This window comes from Diabrotica virgifera, chromosome 5 (assembly GCF_917563875.1).
Source record: "Diabrotica virgifera virgifera chromosome 5, PGI_DIABVI_V3a".
Lineage (NCBI taxonomy): Eukaryota > Metazoa > Arthropoda > Insecta > Coleoptera > Chrysomelidae > Diabrotica > Diabrotica virgifera.
In genome coordinates this window covers 59,555,869-59,579,804 of record NC_065447.1, presented here as the reverse complement: position 1 = coordinate 59,579,804, position 23,936 = coordinate 59,555,869, and the positions used below count along the sequence as shown (strand labels likewise).

At 33.2% G+C, this 23,936-nt stretch overlaps 1 protein-coding gene across 1 annotated transcript in view; it reads right to left on the bottom strand.

Annotated features, from left to right (window-relative positions):
- Positions 1 to 23,936, bottom strand: part of LOC114330984 (eukaryotic translation initiation factor 4 gamma 2) — a 117,793-nt gene extending 93,857 nt beyond the window's left edge. The window contains exon 1 of the mRNA XM_028280443.2: positions 23,763 to 23,936. The gene's annotated coding sequence lies outside the window, so the exon portion shown is untranslated. The remainder of the gene's footprint in view (positions 1 to 23,762) is intronic.

The following is a 23,936-nucleotide window of genomic DNA, read 5'->3' as shown; positions in this document are numbered from 1 at the left end:
GGGGTGGCAACCGACCCCATGGTAAAAGCGCCTTTCGGCATCATATAGATTTTGATCCTTGAACTATCCACTACTTATTCTCAAATTTTAAAGCAAATCGATCCATTCTGTAAAAATTGCGAGGTGAAATGCTTCGGTTCCTGGACTATATCAAGAACTGATGGAATAAGGTTTGAATTTGAATTTAGGTACTTCGTAATTTCAAACATGATATTTTATAATTATGTTTTTTAGCCTTAAAAATCGTCATCTTTCGTTCTTTTTTCAGTTTTAAATTGTTTATAATTCGAAAACGATCAACTTCAGAGAAAAATTACAAAAGACCTTTTTTTGTTTAGAATGGTCCAAAAAATCTGAAATAATATCTGCCGAGTCGAAAATTCATAAAAAAAATGTAATTTTTTATTTATTAATTATTTATAGTTAGAACAAGATTAGATCGGGCAACCCTTGTTTTTTGTAATTGTTAACATGCTAAATTACATATCCAATAATTTTTATCCATTAAACAGATCGGTGCAAATCGACCTTATATCGGATCCTCTACTATTACAAAAAATACTTTTGAACCAGGTAAGTAAATAACCGCATACAAAGTGTTGCATTTTTTTGGCCATCAGCATAATATTCCCTTCTGTTCAGCATGCCAAAAACTAAGTCACTGAAAACCTATACCTAAGCCTTCTACAAAGCCCTAGGGGTCCGCAGAACACATTTTGGGAACCGCTGCTCACATAAGCATTTTTAAAATTGAAATGATTAGCACAGATACTGTATTTGATGTCTCACTCAATAAATAACTAATTTTGACAAAGTAGGCCAGAACTTGGTTTAATCCAATTACATAAATGCCTCACCGCATCAAGCTAATCCTTTCAGGCATTAATTAATATGTAGTTTGTTTTTACTACTAAATACTAAAAATAGGTATATGAATCCAAGCAAACTTTATAGGCTCATCATTATTGATTTGCCAGAAAAGAGCTGTTAGAAAAAGGGAAAACTAAACGAAGGAAAGAGTATAAAAAAACGATAAATTATAGTAGATATCGAAAAAATCGTAATTAAGAAGGTTATGAATTTTATATTAAAAGGCAGGGGGTTGGCATCTCAACCATTTTTTAAATTATAAATGTTAGTGACATTTATGTCATTATCTTGTAAATTTAAACATTGTTTATAAACAGATTATTTAAAAAAAATAGTAGGGCCGCCCAATAGATAATCTCAAGGACGCGTGATTAGTGGTTTGCGTCATTTGGTTGTAAACAAGATTCGATGCTTTTAAGGTGGGGAGGGGGGGGACGAATGGTATGAAATTAACATTTTTGTGAATTTTTTCTGAAACTATGGTAGAAATATTTTATTTTTATTAAATAAACATATTCAGTACAATTCGAAGAATATTAAAAACATTTTAAGGCAAAATATTGGAAAGTAGGTACATTCGCCAAAGGTGGCAAATTTTTACAAGCACCTCAAAAAAATGTATTTTGAGATGGACATTAGCACTCGTTATTGGATCATGTGAAAAAAAATTTCAAAAATATTTTATTAGCTTATGAGTTGCTCGAGGTAACGCTGTTGAGTTTTTTTAGTTTTAACGATTTTTGAGTTTTTGGTATTACCTACTCAAAAGCAAAAAAACGAAATTTTTTGTAAAAAATGAGTGAAATTTATATTATGCGGCCAATACTACACGATCAATATTACTGATGATCAGTAATACTGTCAGTATCCCCTCCACTGTTAAAATACTGATGGCGAATATCAGAATATCTAGGTATTTCGTCAATATCGCGTTAGTATATTTCGCTGTTTCATTACACTGATCGTGTAGGGTCCGCTTAAAGATCTTATTTGTCCCAGTATATTTTTATCTCTTCTTCTGTTGTTGCGTTTTTCGACATTATAAAACACAAATATTTAAATTTCTTTGTTCCCTTTATTTCTACGTGTTCTTCTATTCCCAAATTTTTGACGTCTTCTTTCGATATTGCTAAGTATTCCGTTTTCTTCATATTCATTTCCTGGCCCACCTTTCTGTATTTCTCTTTTAGCTTTCTTACCATGTAATTGATATCTTCCTCATATTAAGCCATCGCCACCTGGTCGTCTGCGAAACACAATGTATAGAGAAGCCTTATAGTATACCCTTATGGGTATTCCCATTTCCCATACCCCTACATTTTGATCCATAAGGAAAAATTTCCTGTAGCTGGCTGTACCTATACCATTAATTACAAAAATTGAAGAAAAATCTTCTGTGTAAAAGGTATATTTATTTTAAAACCCCAATAAAGGGCTACAATTACAAAACAGAACGTTTTCGCTCTAAAGAGTGTTCGCTCAGTGTTTTTTGACTAAAATAAGTATAACCATAATTAGTGAAGACAAAGGTAAAAAATTTTAAAGTTGACCAAGATAAAAAATTAGGTTATACTCACAAGCTCTGCATACTAAGCCACCAAAACCCACTTTAACCCATGTATTCTTCAATTTCGTTAAGATCGGTTCAATAGATTTTGCAATCCAGCTTTCGCAAAAAAAATTAATTTTTTCAAAATGTTACAGGACTGAAAATAAAGCAGATAGCCAGTTGAAATTTTTTTGAGTATAGAACTGTATCTTTCATTTGCAATTTGCGAAATTAAAATCGATTAACTACCACGGCGTCAGGAATTTTTTTAAATAAACATTAATTATATTGGTGCTACGCGCAGGACAGCGGATAGTTTGGTCTGATTGGGCATTCCAATGACCTTTGATAATGATTTGATACATTTTAATTTTTATTACATTTCGATATAAATAAATAAATTTGTTTATTGCAAAATAAAAACATATACTCTATCTTTTGAAATAACACTTTTTTAGCAAAAGCTTTCTTTGTTCATATATTTTAACTTAAAGAATAAAAGTTTATTATTTTTAAACATATGCAATTGTTTAAACAATATTTCAAAAACAATAATAAAATTAGTTTGATTTTTGTGGAATTAAAATATTAAAATACAACAAAATATAGAGTAAGAAAATAATATATTAGATAAAGATTGGAAGAAATTTTTGGTGGAAATCAACTTGTGTGAATCGAACACCGCTGTCCTGCGCGTAGCACAAAAAATTAATGTTTATTTAAAAAATTTCCTGACGCCGTGGTAATTAATCGATTTTAATTTTGCAAATTGCAAATGAAAGGTACAGTACACTTCTATAAGAAAAAAAAATTAACTTGCTATCTGCTTTATTTTCAGTCGTGAAACATTAAAAAAAAAAAGAATTTTTTTGCGAAAGCTGGATTGCAAAATTTATTTTGCAAAATCTATTAAACCGATCTTAATGAAATTTACAGTGTTGTTTTACTATCATAAAGTTTTTCTGGGTAAAATATGAAGGTCCTAAGTGTAACGTAAATGGTTGAAAAACGTAAAATGCGAATACTTGTTTTTGTATGTTTTTTTTTCGCAATTACTGCTATTTTGCAACAAGGGTGACTTTTTTTTAATTTTTAACCAATTCTGTATTATAGGAAATTTAATTTCCCAATTTTTATGTCAGTACAACTTTTCTCAGAAATGAATAGTTTTAAAGTTATAATCAAAAAACCAATAAAAAAATCGAATTTTTCCTTCATATTTTGACATTTTGATTATTTAAACAATGATCCGGACCATTTTGAGTGGGAGGATAACTCAAATATTATTATTTGAGTTATTTTCAAGCAATTTCTGCAAAAAAATTTGAGTCACCTCTTAACGTCCATCTCAAAACAGATGCGCCCTGGACTACATATAAATACTTACGAGCTCCAAATGATTCTAGCACAAATTTTATTTTTAGAGAAACTTGATGCTTCAATACGATTCTAGTGGATGAAATGTCATTTGCGTATCCACGATTTCCTCCCGCAACATTTTCCGTTTACACTGCACTCAATTAATAACAGATCGATCAACATCGACGAGGTGGCATTAATTAATAAAATTGAAAACGTGAAGGGTGTATCGCCTTGACAACAAAACCTATGCGAAATATGAGTTATTCGGTTTTTATTGACGTCATTAGTGGTCATGGTTTTAACTTGACCAAATCAAATCGGTAACAATCACTATATCAAAAATTTTAGAGGGGGGTATGGTTTGAAATTTTTGAAAGTTCTTTTATTATATTAAATGAAAGTACATACAGTAGAGCGTCGATTATCCGAACGTCGATCAACCGAACGACCGGTTATCCGAACTCCCGAATCTCAAGTACCGAGCAAGCGTTTGTAATTAACGCTTAAAATATCTTCAATTTTCTTCAATATTGTATCTAAAAATATGTTGTTGCAAAGACTACACTTTTTTGTTTAATTGCTATTTGTCATTAAAAATATAAATAAATATGTAGGTATTTAAATATGTATGGCTTTCATTCACTTGTGGTTAGATATGTTTGACTATATCAATATAGTTCGATTATCCGAACAAATCGGTTTTCCGAACACCCATGTCCCCCAATTAGTTCGAATAATCGACGTTCTACTGTAACTTCAAGGATACTCTCCTGAAACTTCAGATATATTGGAGCAAAATTACCGGAAATACAGCATGTTGATTTGTTGAATATCCCTACCTTCGACTCGCTTTGCAGCAGCTTCGCGCCAGCGCGCTTGAGCGTAGCGAGAGACGTCCAGCAGCTGTTTCCCTCCTCTTTTGTAAATTACTCCGCGATTCAAAAACATATTCTGGTGTGCATCACTTTACGATTTTTCAGACAAAAAGAAATTGAAAATAAAAGTTGTCAAAACTTTAACTTCAAAAACTACTTAACCGATCCACCTGAAATGCACAATTTTCGTGTACCGATGTAGAGATAGTTTTTGTTTTATGCTTATTTTTTGTTTAGCAATAATAAATACATATGTTGATTTTCACGTTATTTTGACTTCTGAGTGATACCAAAAAATCAAAAATCGGTAAAACTAAAAAAGCTCAACAGCGTTACCTCGAGAAATTCATAAGCTAACAAAATAGTTTTGAATTTTTTTGTTTCACATGATCGAATGACTAGTTCTGATGCCAAACGCAAAATCCATTTTTTAAGTGTCTGTAAAAATTTGCCACTGTTGGCTTATTTTTCAATATTTTGCCTTGAATTTTTTTTGAATATTCTTTAAATTGTACTGAATATGTTTATTCAATATAAAAATAAAATAATTCTACCATAGTTTCAAAAAAAATTCACACAAATGTGCTTGAAATGTTGAATCAAAACCATTCTTCTTCGTCAAATTTCAAATCGAATATTTCAACGTGAAATAACCAAAACACGGAGCACATTTCGTGGAAAACTCATTACAACTTTTTTTAAACTGTTTAAAAAGGTTTATTTTTGTTTTTTAAAATAACTTCTAACATTAAAAGTAAATGAGTTACGCTCAAAATATTGTTGGTCCCTGTTATTTTTTGGTAAAAAATCGCTAAAATCACCCACTAATTAGCATCCTAAATAAAATTAATCGTTACCGCTTCACAAATTACTTTGCTTATGTATTCTTTATATGATCTGTAAGTTCCATCGGTTCATAGTGCTATTTTTGAAAAGGCTGTAGTAAAAATGGCTTGAACGAGTCACTAATCACGAGTTTATTCAAATTTTGAACAGTCATAGCATAACCAATTTTTGTCTACCATGAAAATAAAAAATCCAAAATATTCAGAAAAGCAAAACGTACATTTTATTACTGTTTGAGATTTTTGGTAGTACTAATAATTTTTAAGTTATTTTGAAAGAAATATGGAATTGTTTTCAAAATAAAAAAAATTATTTTACAACCAAATTTTTTCAAAATGGAGCATTTTGAACCAATGAAACTTATAGATCATATAAAAAATACAAAAGCAAATTAATTTGTAAAGCGGTAATTATTAATTTTATTTGTAATGCTAATTAGGGGGTGATTTTCGCGATTTTTTTTACCAAAAAATAACAGGGACCAACAATATTTTGAGCCTAACTGACTTACTTTTTTTTATAAGCTACCTATTTATATTTTTGCTAAGAATAGTCTTTTCGATAAAATGCCTGTTTAAGTTATGTGCGAAAAACCGTCCAAAAACATGTTTTTTTTTTTCTCTTAGAAATGAACATATTCACTCGCAAATAACTCGAAAAGTATTGACTTGGTGAAAAAAACTCTATAGAACAAAAGTTGCTTAGAATTAAGTCATTTTATCCAATTCCGCACATATTTTGAATGTATATTTTTCACCCCCGAGAAGGGGGTATTCCCCTCCATTTTTGTAGAATGAAGGGGATGTAGAATTGTAAACTTTTTCGTATATACCTAATAATAGACAATTTCAACTACCTATTCCCAAATTTTCATCCTTCCTTTATTTTTTTGGGGGTCAGATTGTTCTTTGATCGGGCTAATAACTCAAAGAGCTGAAAAAATCTATTATAATAAAGAAATGTGTTATTTTTATATATTATGTAAGATCTGTCAATATTTTATAGAAGTGGACTATGATCTATATCATATCTATTCCATTTTTGTACTTTAAGATTAATATTTTTAATTATACATTTCTTTTTAGATTTGACTGCATTTTACTGTATGTTTACAGTTAATGGGGTTAAACTGTAAATAAATAAATTTCGTTTTACATAAGAGGGACGGAAGCATTAACTGGTGTATAAATTACATTTCTCTATCATTATTGCAAGGAATGTACTCCAGGCTGTGGGTGAAAAATAGGTCGATTTCAGGATATAATTCAGGAATTTTTGAAACCTATCAGGCGTTGTAAAGGACGATGCCAGGAATAACTTCTACTAAAATGTAACCAAAAATATTGTGCGCTTTTTTTTATTGCGATTTTCGTTTGTTAAATTTGCAATTTTTAATGATTTTTAATTTTGTAGCTTAGGATATTGATCTTAGAGAAAAACTTTTTAATAGAAAGTTGTAGTAAATTAAAAAAACTACAATTTGAGGTACGGTAAGTTTAATTTGGTTAATTGGTTATTGCTAAACAGCCTGCGAAATGTCTAAAATGGCCGTTTTTTACAATTTCATTATTTATTGTACAAATAATTTTTTTTATTTTTTAAAGCTTTAAAAGGAAGATCTTTCAATTCCAAACATAAAAAAAAAATTGTAAAGCCAGATTAACGAATTTGTTGCTTAGATATTATAAATTGTTTATCCCAAGAGGTCAAATGTCGAAGGCTATAACTTTTAAAAAAAAAATCGTAGAGTTGGTGAAACATCTAATCTCCTTCTAAAGAGTTATATTTTCATATTCTGATGTAAATAAATGCGTAAAACATTTTTAAACCTCTAATTTTTGGGTTTGAAAATAAGGGGGCAAATTTCGTTATAAACATTTAGAGCTGAAGCGGCCCTGTACATCCTATGAGTTTCTAACTTACAGATTATTGTTGCTGAAAACAAAACGAAGATTTATAAAAAAATAAAAATTTTCTACAACCAACTGAAGCCGAGATAATTATTATTTTTTCTTAAGTCGTAGTGCCTTTATTTATAACAATTAAGAAATTACTATACAGTCATTGACTAAAGAAAGACTTATATTATCTTAAAATAAAAATTATTATAAAATATAATTACATTTAATTATTAAAAATTATTTTTAAAATCGGTGCTTTTGCGAGCGGCCGAATTCGCGCGGTCGGAAAATTTTTACGTAACTTGTATTAAATTTTGACAGAAAACAATTTAATAATATTACCATTATAATATACAGTCTATTTACCACTGTATTTGTTTTTCTTGATAAACTTTTATATGTGAAATTTCATTTCTGAAGAAATAATATTACAAAAATGATACATATATATGAAATGTATAACTATATTTTTAATTTTTTCATTGTTATATAAATATAATAATAATAATGTTACTTCTTATTATAATATACAATATAAAACTTTTTCTTCTTGTAGTGACTATTCTTTTTGGATTTCACATATAAAAGTTTAAAAAGAAAAACCAATACAGTGGTAAATAGACTGTATATTATAATGGTAATATTATTAAATTGTTTTCTGTCAAAATTTAATATAAGTTACGTAAAAATTTTCCGAGCGCGCGGATTTGAAGCGAGCCGGGCGATTTGCCAAATTCGGCCGCTTGCAAAAGCACCGATTTAAAAAATAATTTTTAATAATTAAATATAATTATATTTTATAATAATTTTCATTTTAAGATAACATAAGTCTTTCTTTAGTCAATGACTATAAAATAATTTCTTAATTGTTATAAATAAAGGCACTATGATTTAAGAAAAAAAAACAATTATCTCGGCTTCAGTTGGTTGTGAAAATTTTATATTTTTTATAAATCTTCGTTTCGTCTTTAGCAACAATAATCTGTAAGTTAGAAACTCATAGGATATACAGGGCCGCTTCAGCTCTAAATGTTTATAACGAAATTTGCCCCTTATTTTCAAACCCAAAAATTATCTCGGCTTTAGTTGGTCGTAGAAATTTTTTATTTTTTTATAAATCTTCGTTTCATCTTCAGCAACAATAATATGTAAGTTAAAAACTCATAGGATGTACAGGTCCGCTTCAGCTCTAAATGTTTATAACGAAATTTGCCCCCTTATTTTCAAATCCAAAAATTAGAGGTTTAAAAATGTTTTACGCATTTATTTACATCAGAATATGAAAATATAACTCTTTAGAAGGAGATTGGATGTTTCACCAACTTTCTACGATTTTTTTTTCAAAAAGTTATAGCCTTCGACATTTGACCTCTTGGGAGAAACAATTTATAATATCTAAGCAACAAATTCGTTAATCTGGCTTTACAATTTTTTTTATGTTTGGAATTGAAGGATCTTCATTTTAAAGCTTTAAAAAATAAAAAAAAATTATTTGTACAATAAATAACGCAATTGTAAAAAACGGCCATTTTGGACATTTCGCAGGCTGTTTAGCAATAACCAATTAACCAAATTAAACTTACCGTACCTCAAATTGTAGGTTTTTTAATTTACTACAACTTTCTATTAAAAAGTTTTTCTCTAAGATCAATATCCTAAGCTACAAAATTAAAAATCAATAAAAATTGCAAATTTAACAAATGAAAATCGCAATTAAAAATAAAGCGCACAATATTTTTGGTTACATTTTAGTAGAAGTTATTCCTGGCATCGTCCTTTACAACACCTGATAGGTTTCAAAAATTCCTGACTTATATCACGTTTTTTCACCCACAGACTGGGGTAATGATATTAAACAAGTTACTATAGAGTATAGAGAGTGTCACGGCCGGCGATAACGGGCCTGCAAGGGATGCAATGCAGGCGGGGGCCGCAAGAATGAGCTATTTTTCTGTTGGTCTTGTGCAAAATACTAAAATAGAAAAATTCATTTTTTAAATGTGGTTTAAATTCGTCATAATACCCTAATCTGTGTTTGTTAGTTTTGCAGATCACACATGTAAAATATACAAAAATATGCAATGCACTTCAACCAAACAACTTTGCTCTTAATGAGAATGCTTTGTTTATTTTCTTCAAATTTCTTGTAAAGTTGTTAGTTTTGTATCAGCACTTATGAGAGGAAAGGAATGATTTCTAGTAAAATAAACAAGATTGTGATGCTGTTTTCTTACCGCCTGTCCATTTAAGTATTATGTACCTATTAATAATAGGTAATTTATTTACCGGGAACATTTGCGGATAGCGGGACACTGACTTAAGTCGGAGCCTCGCTGCTCTGAACACACATTTTTAGAACACAAGTCCAAAATCATTAATAGGGAGTAAAAATAACTCTAGCTACCCCTAAAAAGAGGTGGTTTAACTACATAAAGTAATACAGGGTATGTCCCATTACCCAGAGCATACGAGGTAACGTTCAGTACAAAGCCTCCTCATTCGTTATGTACTGCAATGGGGAGGGGTGGTGGTATAGCTTGGGGGTCAGATAGATACCACTCCAGGTTGTGAGCGGTCAGATAGGTACCACTCCAGGTTACACAGTGTGACCGGTTTGATCTTCGGACATGTGGGTCTCACTATTTCATTAGAACGCACATAATGTCCCAGATGCTGGGGTTGTACGAGTATGTGTGTGCATATATGTGTGTGACGGGTGGGGGCGCCTGTGCTAGTTTTGCAGAAAATTAGCCTACCTTCAACACACTAAGACCTACAGTATGCTAAAACCAGGGATCACCAATTAGCAGACCGCGGTCCGCATCCGGACCGTGATCTACTTTTGTGCGGACTGTCATTAAATTCAGAATATAGCGTTTGGCAATTTTGAAAATGTTTGGCCAAGAAATTGTATATTTTGTTTGACTCAACCACTCAACTTAATGTGTGCGAAGCCGCACACATTATCAAGAATAAACTTTATTAAAAATCGGTTCAGTTTCAGCTAACAGATGAATATCTCAACTCTTCAATGAGAATATGTTGCACCAAACTCACTCCAAACTTCAGACAGGTTGTACATAATAAAAAATGTCATTTTTCTCACTGATAATTTAATTTTGTAAAGAATGACAAAAAAAGGTCTCTCGTCATTTTTTTCAAAAGTTGATGGTTTTCGAGTTATCCATCCATCCAGTGGCACTACAGCCCAAATCGAGCCTTGGCCTCCTTCAACAAGCTTCTATAATTATTTCGATTTACCGCTGTTCTTTTCCATGAACGCGTTCCCAGGAAGTTCCTGGCATCCTCATCGACTTCGTCTTCCCTTCTCTTTTTAGGTCTTCCAACAGGTCTTTTTCCCTGCATTCTTGCAGGGTTTTTGAGTTATAAGCGATTTAAAATATAAAAAATGAGAAAATACCTACGCATTTTCGAGGTTTGAAAACTTATATGTGAATTATTAGTTTTCAGGTTGCCAAGTGCCTGAATTGAAGTTTATAAATTCAATTTCAAGATTCTAACGAGTAATCGGGACTTACTTCAATATAGACTGTTGTTTTTTAGTTGTTAATTATGCGAGTCCACTCGACTTTTAAGTCGCCGCACATCGCAATTTATGTTGCGTCTCTGTCGCACTTATTATACATATTATACACACTTATGCAAAAAATGCCCAACAAATACTTCACATTATTAAAATTTTATAATTTATTATTAACATATTTTTTTCTTAATGATTTATTTATTTATTCAATTAATTATTGCCAATGTGATAATTAAATACGCCAATAAAAACAAACGGTCTAAATTGAAATAAACCCAGATAACTCATCAGAATCATGAAATTAAATGTTTAAACTTCAATTTAGGCACTTGACAACCGCAAAAATAATAATGTACACTGTACACATGAATTTTCAAGCTTCGAAAATGCTTATTTTCGCATTTTTCAGTTTATAAATGGCTTAAAACTTGAAACCTATCAAGTTTTGAGAAAAATGACAGAAAATCTTTTTTGTTTAAGATGACCCAAAAATGCTAAAAACATATTTTCGGGAGCAAAAAAGGTGATGTTTTGGATTTATTAAAAAACTGTTAAAAACAATTTCTGCCTAAAAATTTCGCACTGCACCCTTCTGATTTGTTTACCGAATTGGAACAACCAGACAAGTAGTGCTCCGGACCCCGGAAGTGTCATAGGTTTTCGAAACGGACCCTCAGAAAATATAATTGGTGACCCCTGTGCTAAAACAACAAAAAAACTGGCTAATGCAATTATCAATATCTATTGCAATATATCAATAAGAGATGAGTTTCTTACAGTATTTTTTTAACAACTGTTTACTCCTACCTAATTGTTTTGTCAAATATTTAATGGATTCTTAAGGTCACCACCTTGTAACAATGATGTAATTAATTCTTTCTTGTCTGTATCAATGACTGGAAAACAATTAACAGTTTAATTATTTACCTAACCTTCCAGCTCCCACAGCATATCAATGATGATACATTTTGTTATCAAGACGACCAGGAATGTTAATGCATTTATTTTTGTATCTTTTTGTTATAGTACACCAATAAAATATTTAAATAATATAACAGTGTAAATGTCCACAATGTTTTATCTCCACTATAATTTATTTTATTTCCAAATGTACAGACACTACACTATAATCTAAACCAGCAGTTCTCAACATTTGATACATGTACCAGTGGTGGTACATATCATTATTTGCGGTGGTACACAAAACACAGCCAAAATCAGCACCGCTCAAAATAACACAAAAAAATTAAAATATTAGTACTTATTTAGTAAGTCTTGAAAACAACCTACTCCACCATTTCCCAACACTTGAAAGCTTTGTTGCAGATTTTGAAATTAACATTAATTCTGAGGTATTGTTACGTTGTAAGATTCACTATGATAAATTAATTAAGTAATTTAATGAGCACTACTTCTTCTTCAAGTGCCATCTCCGCGACGGAGGTCGGCAATGATCATAGCTATTCGGACTTTGGAGACGGCTGCTCTGAAAAGTTCATTTGATGTACATCCGTTCCATTCTTTCAGGTTGCGCAGCCACGATATTCTGCGTCTTCCTATGCTTCCCTTTTCTTTGAATCTTTTCCTGCATAATTCCGTTATTTTTATTCCCTGCAATTCTTGCATAATAACTTTCATTTCTTTATTTATCCTTTTCAGAATCTCTTTGTTTGTGACGTGTTCTGTCCATGATATTTTTAGAATTCTTCTATATACCGACATCTCGAATGATTCCAGTTTTTTCATTGATGCCGCATTCAAGGTCCAAGCTTCCATTCCGTAAAACAGAGTGGAGAAAACGTAGCACCTAGCCAACCTTACTCTTAGCTCTAGGTCTCTTGTGCAGAGCACTTTTCTCATTTTGTTAAAATTCGCTCTAGCCTTTTCTATTCTAATTTTAATCTGGAAGTAATCATTTGTGGAGTTGAATAGAGGCATATTGGTCTACTCGTTCGACGTTGGTTCCGTTTATGAGGAGATTCTCATTATTTCTTTGAGTTTTAGATATTCTCATAAATTTTGTCTTCTTGATGTTCATTGTTAGACCGTAATCTTGGCTATATATCGCTATTCTTTTAACTAGTCTCTGAAGATCTTCAATATTTTCGGCTAAGACGACAGTGTCATCCACATATCTAATGTTGTTAATGGGAACTCCGTTCACCTTTATTCCAGCTGTTTCACCCTCGAGATTTTTAGGATCTCTTCAGAGTAGGCATTAAAGAGAACTGGCGACAATAATACGCATCCCTGTCTCACCCCACATCCAATTTCAATTTCCTCTGACAGCTGTTCATTAACACATACTTTTGCTCGCTGCTTATAGTATAAATTAGATATGCTTCTGAGGTCATTATAGTCTGTCTTCTTTAATTTCAGGACATTCATTAATTATTCATGTCTTACTTTATCGAAAGCTTTATTATAGTCAATAAAACAAACAATATATATCTTGATTAACGTCTAGGCACCTTTGTATTAGGATATTAAGTGAGAAAAGAGCTTCACGCATTCCTAGGCCTTTGGGAAACCCAAATGGTGTATCATTAATATTTATGTCCAGTTCATGATATATTCAGTTATGGATGACTTTCAGTAGCAACTTCAGCACATGAGACATCAAGCTAATGGTGCAGTAATCGGCGAATTGTACTACACAGAAAATTATTCTGAATTTGAGTGTATATGCAATCCCTTTCTTGTTGAGTCATCGACTCAGGATTTAAGTGCAACTGACCAAGAAAATCTAATTGATTTGTCATGTTATAGTTAACTAAAACTAGACTTTAAGCAATGCGGCTTTGGCAAATTTTGGGCCAAGTGGAATATTGGTTTCGATTCTATTGCAAAACGCAGTTTAAAATACTTGATACTCTTTTCTACAATGCTTAATATTAAGAATGGGTGAATTAACTGGGTGTCTCTGCGTAACTTGGAACCATATGGGAAACTTTTTTAATATCAATTTTACGAAAAAAAGTCACTCTTTATAAAGTGCTCTGCATAGTCTAAAACCTAAGATGCAATCATCAGATATCAAATTTTGTCAACAGTATACGAGGTATGTCAAAAAATATGAATTTCGCTCAAGAGCAAACTACCTTTATATTTCAAAATATAGTAAAACCTGACATATCCGGATCAATGTGGCGACAGACCGATCCGGATATGAAAGAATCCGGATATCAAGACCACTTCTGTGACCACTTCTTTTATGATCTGTGAAGCGTTTTCTCCTTCATACATTCCAGTAATCAACGCCGTCTATAACTTTCGTCGATAGACACGTTTTATAGATTCTATAATACATTATTGCGCCATCTTTTAGTTCTTTTAGTAGGGATGAGAGGGTGCGTTGTCCAACAGCAGGACTGCCTTTCGCGGTAGAGGTAGATCCGGACGGCAGAACCGTCCGGATATGAGGAGGTCCGGATATGGCAGGTTGTACTGTATCAAAAAATTTTATTATAAAAAGTTATTTGTAATTAAAAACCATATTAAAATATGCAATAATAGCCTTCTACTTGAAAAAATAAATAAATTTCTGAAATTTTCCTAAATTACCGATTCCGAACATCATTTTTATTTATTAGACATGTAATAACTGTTTGGTTAATAATTTTAGGAAAAAAAGTTATTCTTCATAAAAATCTTCTAAAAACCTCAAGATGCAACCATCAGTTATCCAAGTTCGTTAATTTTATACGAAGTGTGTCAAATAATATGGATTTAGAAATAACTTTTTTTCCTAAAATTATTAATAAAAGAGTTCTTCTTCTTCTTCTTCTACGGTACTACAGCCCAAATTGAGCCTTGGCCTCCTTTATTTTTTGCCTCCACCCTTGCCTGTCTGTGGCTGCTCTTCTCCATACACGGACTCCTAAAAGGGCTTGTGCGTCGCTGTTTACTGTGTCTTCCCAGCGCTTTCGTGGCTTCCCAACCGGTCTCTTTCCTTGCATTCTAGCATTCAGTGCTCCTTTTGGTAGCCTATCCTCTCACATTCTTATCACATGTCCGGCCCATTGCAATCTTTGTAATCTAATGAAGTTTGACAGGGGCGTTTCCTTATAAAGTTGATAAAGCTCGTTGTTATATCGACTTCTGAAGATTCCGTTTTCCCTCACAGGTCCTAGTATTCTCCTCAGTACTTTCCTTTCGAATGTGTCGAGTTTGTTTTTGGATGTTTCTTTCAGCACCCATGCTTCACTGCCATAGCATGTTATTGGTAATAAAAGAGTTATTACATGTCTAATAAATAAAAATGATGTTCGGAATCGGCAATTTAGAAAAATATCAGAAATTTTTTTTTCAAGTAGAAGGCTGTTATTGCGTATTTGAATATGGTTTTTAATTACAAATAACTTTTCATAATAAAATTTTTTGATATTTTGAAATATAAAGGTAGTTTGCTCTTGAGCGACATTCATATTTTTTGACATACCTCGTATACGGTTGACAAAATTTGATATCTGATGATTGCATCTTAAGTTATAGACTATGCAGAGTACTTTATAAAGAATGACTTTTTTTCGTAAACTTGATATTAAAAAAGTTTCCCATATGGTTCCAAGTTACGCAGACACCGTGTAGAACTATACAGAAACAAACTTAAGGTAAAATCTGATCTTCCACTATCTCAGTAACACCGAACATATACAGAATATTCCTGTTGACTGCTTTACCGAAATTCGTGATTTGGGAATTAATTAGACTGTAAACTTTTATTTGTTCTTTAGTTAGACCTCATCTAGAGTATTATTGTTCTTGTGTATGGTCTCCATCTTACATTTACATATCAAAAATCGAGACAGTCCAACACAAGTTCTTGAAATATGTAGCATATAAACAGGATATACCTTTTGAGTTAAATCAAGTAAATTATCATCAAATTGAAACCCAACTTGGTATTCTCTCATTGCGTAACTGAAGATTAATTAAAGATGCAAGGATGCTTTATGGCATAATTAATTCAACAGTTTTGTGTTCTCAGCTACTTGAGCAGGTTGGTCTCCATGTACCTCTCTGTAGAATACGATTAAACCAAACTTTTTATGTTCCTATCCTCAGAACCAACTATGCTTAACAACTTTTTATCTCGAGCACTAAAATGGGCAAATATTCACCCTGATCTAGATTTTTTTGCACCGAAGGCTGAATTCATTTCAGGCCTCAGGCGTATGCTTGTTTGAGTAGTTGTGGAATAGATAGTCATTATTGTGATATGTAAATCTGAATTATGTGAAGTTTGTTATATTTATATTTTATTGTATTATTACTTATTATTGTATTTTAATTATTGACACACATTGGACTATATTATAAACTTGTGATCCTATTGAAAATAAATAAATAAATGATGGAATCTGACACTACTGAAATCATCAGATCAGACCCTTTCGCAAAATTTAGTATGAAATTAAAATATTCAAATGTTTTTAGGTTATGTGTATTTTCAAGGTTCATAAGCTTTTGCACCAACACTTCCTCTTTCTATATGCCCAAATACCCAATAATCTGATCTTCAATGGACACAATTCTTTCTTTCAAAAAGTAGAGATTCGTTAATGTCCACTATAATGCAATTTTTATCATAATTGCATTCACCTATTTCCTTAAGACCGCTTTACAGCTTGCAAGAAAACTTGCTGCAATTTCTTGCATGCAAGACTTTCATGCAAGTCTATTGCATGATCTTTTACAGCTTGCAACCCGGCTTGCATGCAATTTGAAAGTTTTACCCTTAACCTAACTTATAAACTTTTGTTTTTTTCTAATTACTTTATTGCTGTTTATTTAACTTGGTAAATTTCGAAATGCCAAGACTATCAGAAATAACCAAATATAAAAGGAAAAAGGCGATAGCAGCAACTTTAAGTATTATTATTGCTGCAGCCAGCCTTTTAGTCACTAATTTAGAACGCCGAGATCGGAGATGGTGAGTAAGATCTTAGTTGAACAAGAAGAGGGGTAATAATGTATCTCCAACAGAAGAATTTATCCAAGTAGATGATGAAAATGACTCTAATTTTCTAGGAATGAATGTACATTTTAATAAACTCTTGGGAAAAATTGAACAATTACAAAGAAATCTATATTTCGAAATACTATTTCTGCGAAACACAAATTAATTATTATCCTAAGGTACTTAGCTAGAGGAGAGAGGGCTTCCGTAGCTTAATATACAATTTACAATAATTATGGAATCTCAGAAAGTGCCATTTCATTATTCATTCATTTCCATCGTTAATATATTTCACAAACAGAAAACAGCTGATCGGCATGTATTCGTGAATTCGTGTCGTCAATGACATTTGATATTGTGGAAAAATCAAATTCCCCTAGACTTGCATGAAAACTTGCAGAAAAAATGGCACCAAACCGATTATCGCGCAATTGCAAGAAGTTGCATGCAATAATCAACTGACGACATACTGCGCATGCCTTTAGGCAACTTTCTTGCGTCTTGCAGGTAGAATTGCAAGCTGTAAAGCGCCCTTTAGGATTGTTTTTTGAAGCCATCAATACAGACTTCTCGGCAAAAATTGAACCAGTTCACAATAGTATTTTTGTTTATATTCAAAGGACCCCGCACAAACCTTATGGAAAATAGGTCCCAGTGGATTTCGTTCATACTTTGGGAAAATACTCTTTGAAGCATCCTGATAAAAAGTTCTCATGGGCACATCTCAATCGTATGAAGGATTTTCAAGATATAGAGGCCCAAACTCGGGAAATTATAAGATTTACGGGGTATTCCAATTCCATGAGTTACTGGTTATTTGGCAACATGTAGAAGTTCAGATCAAGGAAAAGTACTAGTACTCTAGGATTTTTTCCTGGCTATTCAATGGCGACCTTTACTTTGACCTTGACCTTCAACGGACGTCATCTTCTAGAGTTTCGAGGGTTTTCGGTATTCAATTGATATAAACAGATTACTCATGGGTTTTTGGGATCACTAAACACGAATATGCCATCAGAATTGCCCTCCGGATGACGTGGTGGCCAGGGCCTCTGCAAGGGACGTCATCTTCTACAGTTTCGATGGTTTTCGGCATTTAATTGATGCAAATAAATTACTGGAATATGCCACCAGAACCGACTCCCGGAGCACCTGATTTCCAAGGTAAATGAAAGGGGCTCCTGGAGTTTCGAGGGTTTGTGGTACTAGATTAATGCAAACGAATTAGTTATAGGCTTTTGCGGCTGCTGAACACGAATATGTGATCAGCACAGACACAGGAGCACCTGGTGCCTAAGACAGGTTATCTTCTGGAGTTTCAGAGGAATCAAATGGATTACTCTTAGGTTTTTGGGGTTGCTCTTTTGGATTATTCTTTGGTGTGTGTACTGTGAGTGTACTCACTAAGTGAGTAACTTAAGTACCCAATTATTGTTTTATTTATTTATAAAAAATATAAACTCAATTTATATCTGACAATGTTTTTCCTTCATTTATTTTAATATCGATTTACTACATTCTATTTTGATAGTGGTAATCATCGTGGCCACTAGATACTCCAGAGTCTTTTATCTAAGTCATATTCATGTTCAGCAACCCCAAACACACAAGAGTAATCCGCTTGCATCAATTTAGTACCAAAAACTCTCGAAACCCCAGAAGATGACGTGCCTTAGGCACCGGGTATCCCGGTGTCTGTTCTGATGGCGTATTTGTGTTTGGCAGCCCCAAAAACTAATGAGTAATACCCATCTGCATCAATTTAATACCGAAACCTGTCGAAACTCCAGATGAAGACCCGCCTTAGGCACCAGGTGCTCCGTGGATCGGATATGATATCGAATTCACATTCAGCAGCCCCAAAAACCTGTGAGTAATCCGTTTGCATCAATGTAGTACCAAAGACCCTCGAAACTCCAGGAGCCCCTTTCACTGACCTTGGAAACCAGGTGCTCCGGGAGTTGGTTCTGGTGGCATATTCGTGTTTGGCGACCTCAAAAAACCCTCCAGTAATTCATCTGCATCAATTAAATGCCGAAAACCATCGAAACTTTAGAAGATGACGTCCCTTGCAGTGACCCTGGCCACCACGTCATCCGGAAGTTAATTCTGATAGCATATTCGTATTTTGCGATCCCAAAAACCCATGAGTAATCTGTTTATATTAATTGAATGCCTAAAACCCTCGAAACTCTAGAAGATGACGTCCGTTGAAGGTCAAAGTCAAAGTAAAGGTCGCCATTGGATAGCCAGGAAAAAATCCTAGACTACTAGTACTTTTCCTTGATCCAAACTTCAACATGTTGCCAAATAACCAGTAACTCACGGACTTGGAATACCCCATAAATCTTATAATTTTCCGAGTTTGGGCCTCTATATCTTGAAAATCCTTCATACGATTGAGTTGTGCCCATGAGAACTTTTTATCAGGATGCTTCAAAGAGTATTTTCCCAAAGTATGAACGAAATCCACTGGGACCTATTTTCCATAAGGTTTGTGCGGGGTCCTTTCTGGCGAAATCAAAAACAATAATTTTGCCAATGGTAATCAGTTTAGATTGCAGGATTAAAAGCAGCAGTTGAAGTAAATTGAGAACTGCCTCTCCTATTTGATATCAATGTGGGACTACAACAGGGAGATGCATTATCAACCTAGTCGTTAACTCAGTTCTCAGAAAAAACAATGTAACAAGTAAAAGCAAATTAACCAGCCATATAAACACCAAAACGGTACAAATTACTGCATATACAGACGATATAGTTACCATTAGTAGGAGCAAGCAACTACTAATGGAAGCTTTCAAGGAAATTGATCAGAGTATGAAAAAGAGGGCTTACAATAAGCAAAACGAAAATAACATACATGACCTTCAAAAGAACACCCGACAATGAAATTATTATTACCATAGGCAACTATATCATCGAACATGTAGATGCAACTTACATGCAATGACTCATGGTAATTTAAAAAAAAACAATTATGAACTTGAAAATCTTAAAAATAAACTTCCCAGAATGTCTAATCAATAGCTAGTTTGGAAGATAAATCTTTTGGTAAATTCCTGGAATCTCGACTACAGGTGAGACAGTATGTTTTGGTTAATGAACAAAGGCTTCCACCCCAGGGTCAGAGACTGTGGAATGACTGTAAGCAAAGTCTATCTAGCCAAGGTCCTTGCAATGCCAAGAATGTGAACAATTTAAACCAATGTAACCAACCATAGAAACACCAAAACAATACAAATTACTGCATATATTATGCAGAAGATATATGTAGGAACAAGCAACAACTATTTAATGGAAGATTTCAAGCAAATTGATCCTGCAGCAGGAAAAAGAATGCTTATAATAAGCGAAACATAAATGAAGTATATGACCAGCATAACCTTCAAAAGAACACCTGACAATGAAAATAATATCACAATAAACAACTATACCATCAAATATGCAGATGCCTACACATATCTGGGCACAGAAATCAATCAAAAGAATTCGATAAGTAGGGAAATTAGTGCACATATTTCCAGTGGGAATCGTACACACTAAGCTAATCAAAGATTGATGTCATCGAAATTATTAGGCAAAAGAACCAAAATGACTATCTATAGAACATTAACCCTTTCAGTGCGGCACTGGTTTATTAGAATGTGACTGGCTAGACGGGTGCGGACAGTGCTTCCCTATAAACTAAATCGACACCCAAATATATATGTACAGAAAAAAGTGATGAAATCACATGTAACACGATATTGTTGACAAAGTAGAAAACTGTAATAGTATCACAGATAACACTTGTTTTAGCAAGTAATTTTAATCATAAATGAATGATTTACTGGTATTTACGATATTTCCCGGTACCTAAACAAGTCATCTTTGTATTTGACTTGTGTTGTTCCCCATCTACTAGGTCCGAAAGTTTTAGTGACTACGGCTGTTTCCCGCTGCGAAAGGGTTAATTATATCCTTAGTAACCTATGCTTATGAAACCTGGGTAATGACAAAAAAAATGAAGCCCAACACAAGACATTGAGGAAGCCCAACACAAGAGGAAGACTGCACATTGAGAATCATGAGAAATTACGAAATTAATGAAATAAATGAAGAGTATGATATTGTAAGATTTGTAAAAAGTCAAAGACTGTCATGGCTGGGAAATCATGGCTGGGAAGCCGGTAGGAAGAGGAAAAAGGGAAGGCCCAGAACCAGATGGTTGGATAACATGGAAGAACCTAAAAACTATGAATGTAAGACAATGGAGGAGAAAGGTCTGACTAGAAAAAAGACAGGCAAAGACCCATCCAGGGTTATGATGCCAAAAGATGAACCAGCTTAGGGCAAAAAGTTAACCTTTGTGAACACTTGTCCTCCTCTTATAGGCACAGCAAAAGATTTGTTGAAATAAATATATATATAATGGATTTCTACGGCTGTCGCCGCCTCTCCATACCCAGCTTCCAATTTTTTCTATCGTAACACATCTCTTCATCTAATTGCCTCGAATCCATTGCCTCCTGAATATTGTCCCTCCAGCTTCTCTGTGGTCGTCCTCTTCTTCTCTCCGGTGGGATCCACTCTAATATTTTTCTCGGCCAGCGAGTCTCATTCATTCTTTTAATGTGACCGAACAATGTCAGCTGTCTCTTTTCAATATCGTCTATTATAGTTTTTCCACCTTTATACGTTCTCTAATTGTTTCATTTCTTACATGTTCTAATCTCGAAACCTGACAACTTCTCCTCAAAAAGTCCATTTCTGTACTAAGTAGCTTCTTTTTATTTCTTGCACTTATGTCCCAAACTTCTGCACCATAGATTGTAACGCTCTTCATTATACTTTCATATTATATTCTTCTTTTTGTTTCCTTCCTGATATCTTTGTCCCATAAAATTGAATTGAGGGATCTAGTGATGCTTCTACCTTTATTGATCCTGTGTTGTATTTCATCTTCACTATTTCCTCGTTTGTTAAATATAGCTCCCAAATATTTGCATTGTTTCACACCAACAATATGTCCTTGTTCCAATGGTAGGTTTTCAATGTCTTCGTTTCCCACTATGAAGTATTCTGACTTATCCATATTTATTACTAATCCTGCCTGTTGGTAATGCTCATTTAGCTTCCGTATCATATAGCTTAAGTCATCTTGATCTTGGGCTATAACAACTTGGTCGTCCGCAAAGTATAATGTAAATAGGGAGTCGTCTCCCACTTTCAGTTCCATCGGTTTTACTGCTTTTGTCCACCTCTGTAAGGATTGGTCAAGGTATATTTTAAAGAGAGTGGGAGATAGACAACATCCTTGTCGGAGGCCTTTTGAAGTATTAAATGCCTCAGTGAAATTTTTGCCGTTTTTGATTCTTTTGTTAGTGGTCTCATACAACATTCTAGTTGCTTGTATGAGTTTTCCATCGGTACCGATGTCTTTCATTGAATTCCATAGTTCTATTATGGGGACACTATCATAGGCTTTTTCTAGGTCGATAAAAGCGATGTGGGTTTCCTGATTTCTTTGTATTCTTTTTTCTAGTGCTATTTTTAAAGTGAAGAGATTGTCTACCGTTGAACGTCCCGCACGAAAACCAGCTTGTTCTTCAACTTGCTTTCCTTGAATTTCTTGTTCTATTTCATTTCTTAATAGCCTGGAGTATAATCTTCCAATGTTGCTGATGACTGCGATTCCCCTATAGTTTTTGGGGTTATTTTTAGGTCCCTTCTTATGTATGGGAGTAATATGTGATGTTAGCCATTCATCTGGTACTTTTTCTCCATTCAGGCATCTTTCGAAAAGATTTTTAAGCATATCCCATAGTTTGGGTGGTCCATATTTTATTAATTCAGGATTGTTGAAATAAATAACTAAGATAAACCAATTAGGTACATGCGAAAAATAATTAATATCTTCAGAAGAAGGATTAAAAATGGTTAAAATATGATATAAAAATTAAATATATACAAAAATAATTTAGGTAAAACTTACTATTCAAAATATTTGATGAATAATTAAACACAATGCGGGTATCCTTAAAATTTCTAAAATTGCATTTATTTTTTGCTAAATTGCGACACGCCGTGACTCACCGTAATTTCAAAAAAAAGAAAAACAATTATGAACTTGAATCTTAAAAATAAACTTCCCAGAACGTCTAATCAATAGCTAGTTTGGAAGATATATCTTTTGGTAAATTCCTGGAATCGCGACTACAGGTGAGACAGTACGTTTTGGTTAATGAACAAAGGCTTCCACCCCAGGGTCAGCGACCGTGGAATGACCGTAAGCAAAGTTTAAAATCAACGTTAATGCTACAGACCACCATTATACTCATACCTATCTAGCCAAGGTCCTTGCAATGCCAAGAATGTGAACAATTTATGACCTGAGGATGAAGGAATTATACCTTTTGTCTTACTTTTATATTTTATACTTTTTAGTCGAGGATGACGTCTATAAATATTATAACAAAGAGATACAACACTTAAAATAGTCGTAAATTGAAAAATAATGTTAACCATTATAATAAAAAAGTTAAACTACTGTAATTAAATCTAAAAAGCCTTGTGAATATCCAGGAAGCGATTTCCAACAATTTGTTTGAACAAGCTGACATGTTTATCACACAAACAGCCAAACACTACTTTAAAATCGCTTAAAATGAACAAAAAACCAATATAGAACCTTAAATTAATGAATTATTGATATGATTAATTATCGCCAAAACTATGAACCAGAAAGAAACGGTAAATTTCGGAGAATAGACATGACGCATAATGGGCAAAGTAAAAAATGCATGGTGCAGATATTCTAGAAAGCGTGAAAATGCTAACACACAATTATAAACTGAATTTATCTACTTACCTTAGAAGTAAATTGGGAGGCAACTGTAAAAAGAAACTATTAATTAACTAGGAGTGCACCCTAAAGAACCTTGCGAAAATTTATCTACAAAATGTCACTGCCTCACTGTTGTTTGTAAAGGGCACTGACAGCGACCAGCGACAGCGACAGTGGGACGTGGACGATCATGAACAT